This window comes from Bison bison, unplaced genomic scaffold (genome assembly GCF_000754665.1).
Source record: "Bison bison bison isolate TAMUID 2011002044 unplaced genomic scaffold, Bison_UMD1.0 scf7180017864525, whole genome shotgun sequence".
In the NCBI taxonomy this organism is placed as follows: Eukaryota; Metazoa; Chordata; class Mammalia; order Artiodactyla; family Bovidae; genus Bison; species Bison bison.
In genome coordinates this window covers 12,070,779-12,074,478 of record NW_011495076.1, presented here as the reverse complement: position 1 = coordinate 12,074,478, position 3,700 = coordinate 12,070,779, and positions in this window count along the sequence as shown.

The window sequence follows — 3,700 nt, the reverse complement described above, 5'->3', positions numbered from 1 at the left end:
GCTGCTGCTGCTGCTAAGTCGCTTCAGTCGTATCTGACTCTGTGCGACCCCAGAGACGGCAGCCCACCAGGCCCCGCCGTCCCTGGGATTCTCCAGGCAAGAACACTGGAGTGGGTTGCCATTTCCTTCTCCAATGCATGAAAGTGAAAAGTGAAAGTGAAGTCGCTCAGTCGTGTCCGACTCTTTGCGACCCCACTGACTGCAGCCTACCAGGCTCCTCCATCCATGGGATTTTCCAGGCAAGAGTACTGGAGTGGGTTGCCATTGCCTTCTCCGCACATATTTCTAGATTGTGCTAAACTTTTTACCTGTTTGGTAGTAATTTTATCCTAGCATTTTCCACATAGAATGTTTTTGTGGGACAGGTAGGTAATTAACAGTTAATTATAGTAAAAATCAAGGTCCCCAGAAATATTACTGCCACTTATTATTGAGAGTTTTATATGCATCATTTCATTTAATCCTCACACAGTCTTATAAGAAAGCCACTATGCATATTTTCATTTTACAAATGTGTAAAATGAGGCTTAGGAGAGTTAAACAACTAGTCCAAAATCTCACCACTGTTAAGTGGTAGAAATGATTAAAACCTAGAGTATCTGATTCCAAAGTGTGTCCATCCAAGCTTTATACCATAGTACTTCTATGCAGAATAAGATGGGGGAGGCTGTGCCTGCCAGGTCACTGGACCCTGAATTATGACTGGATTAAGTCAGTAATATGATGTCAGCTGATTCAGGTTTCCACATGTGGCTCCTTATGTAATGGACAAAATTAGGTTTGGTAAGCTTATGCCAAAAGGACAGTTGCAGTGAAGTAAAGTAACTTGCTACAGTAAACAACCCATCTCTGTGGTGTATGTTTACCACACGTTAACAGAGGTCGAGTCAGTTAAAAGTTGTGCCCTGAAATTCTGAAATAATCCCCCACAGAATGCTTCTTATCAGGAATGGGTGGTTTGGTTTTTTTTTTAGTTTTGGGGGATATTTGTTTTTATTACCTAAGTTTAAAACTCTTTTAATTTCCAAGCAATTTAGTTTGGAATACTGAAAGAGAGAACTAGAATTTTAGAAAAATACAGTATTTTGTTGATCTTTTTAGTGCATTGATTCTGCTTTGTTAAATGGAAATAAGTAAATTTGTTCTTTAGATTTTTTTTATTATGAGAAAATCATTTAAATCTCTTCTCTATTTAAATAAAAATTGAGAAAACATTTAAAGAATATCAGTTTGAAGGGACACCAAATTAGAAGCCAGCTACGGAGTAGGGGGAAAGTGTCCCCAAGAGCACAATGTAGGCCCTCTTTGCATCAGAAAGAGGATACAGTTAGTAGAACTTCAGTCACAGAGGTTGAGAGACAGCCACCTTGACTGAGGAGATTATGCTGAGTAGTAGTTTGGTCAATAAGTGTTAGTTGCTCAGTCATCAGTCGTGTCTGACTCTTTGCGACCCCATAGACTGTAGCCCACCAGGCTCCTCTGTCCATGGGGATCCTCCAGGCAAGAAAACTGGAGTGGGTTGCTGTGTCCTCCTTCAGGGGATCTTCCTGACCCAAGACTGAACCCGGGTGTCCTACATTGCAGGCAGATTCTTCACTATCTGAGTCAGCAGGCAAGCCCCAATAAGATGGGGACTTTTGAATGATGTTCTGAAGTGTTTGGCTTAGTTGAGAACTAATGCAGGGTGGAAATTTCTGGAAGAATATACAAGAAAGTGTTAATATTGATTACTCTTAGGGAGTGAGAATGGAGAATTGGGAAGGTGGTCAGAGGATATTTCCTGTACTGTGTATTTTTTAGTCTAAGTAAAATATTTTTCCACGAGAATATATTTTGTAATTAAAAACAAAACAATACAACAAAAAATATTAATGCAGAGACCGTCTAGGAATGGGCAGAGGTTTTCAAGCAGGAAGATGACCAAGTCAGATATATAATTTTGGCAGATGGTTTTAGACTAGTGGCTCAGACAGTAAAACGTCTGCCTACAATGTGAGAGGCCTGGGTTCGATCCCTGGGGTGGGAAGATCCCCTGGAGAAGGAAATGGCAATCCACTCCAGTACTCTTGCTTGGAAAATCCCATGGATGGAGGAGCCTGGTAGGCTACAGTCCACAGGGTTGCAAAGAGTCAGACACGACTGAGAGACTTCACTTTCTTTCACTTTCATACGAGCCAATATAGAGACAGCAGAATCAGGAGGTCAGTTGTTAGAACAATCTTGGAATCAGATATTCAGTAATAACTCCTAAGCAACTATACTTTGGAAGCAATATTCTAAAGCCCACATGGAGCATCCATTTTCTTCACATCAGAATACTTAAAATGGTTCAAAGTAATCATAATTTAAAGTTTGATATGTCTGCACTAGAGGGAGTTACATTTTTATTAACAGCTTAAATCTCTGTCAGTGTAACAATCCTTAAGTAAACATATCCTCAGAGTAAAAGTAGGAGATAGATGTATGAAAGAAAAAAAAACAAAGGATACATTACAAATGAATAGAAAAAATGAGTAAGAGAAGCACATGACACATTAACTTTTTTTTCCCCTGTGTATCAGGCAGGCTCGATGGTGGCAGCTCTGGTTTTTTACTTTCTGTCATTATAAGCATCCGTTTACTAAACTAACAGCATTTCATTAAGCAAGACTAATTCCTGAGAGCATTACCTTAGCCCATTAGCTTCCAGACAGTCATTAATTCCTCTGACATGTCTTGGGATGAGATCATTATTATTATCATTATTGTTTTTATCAATTAAGTTCATTTGCAGAAAAAAGTATCTATGTAGTTTTAACAGTGGGTATTTTCCTTCTGAAACATGTTTTTTTAAAAAAATATTTTATTTTTTAAAATTAATATTGGAGGCTAATTACTTTACAATATTGTAGTGGTTTTTGCCATAAACATTGACATGAATCAGCCATGGGTGTACATGTGTTCCTGATCCTGAACCCCCCTGCCACCTCCCTCCCCATCCCATCCCTCAGGGTCATCCCAGTGCACCCACTCTGAGGACCCTGTCTCATGCATCGAACCTGGACTGGCAATCTGTTTCACATGTGGTAATATGAATGTTTCAAAGCTATTCTCTCAAATCATCCCACCCTTGCCTTCTCCCACAGAATCCAAAAGTCTGTTCTTTATATTTGTGTCTCTTTTGCTGTCTTGCATATAGGGTCATTGTTACCATCTTTCTAAATTCCACATATATGTGTTAATATACTGGTGTTTTTCTTTCTGACTTACTTCACTCTGTATAATAGGATCCAGTTTCATCTACATCATTAGAACTGATTCAAATGCATTCTTTTTAATAGCTGAGTAATATTCCATTGTATATATGCTGAAACATGTTTTTATAGTATCTTTTTGATAGTGATTTTTTGCTTTACCCATGTATTTCCATAGATCTTTTGGCTACCAATGAAGCTAGTTCAAAATTCTTATGTTTAATTCTCATAGTCTAACAAAAAATCAGAAACAGCTTTTCAAAAGTATCCCAACAAGATATTTTGGTTCCTCTGTAATTTTTCTTTATTGGTAACTTCTGAAAGAATCTCTAAAGGTGATCATGTGCCTGATATTAGAAATGCGAAGCAAGATTTCACAAGGGTTCTGAATTTGAATTTCTTGTTCACAAGAATTGTTGCCACTGATGCATATGGTGGTTACTGAGCCACAGTTCCATGGAGGGGGG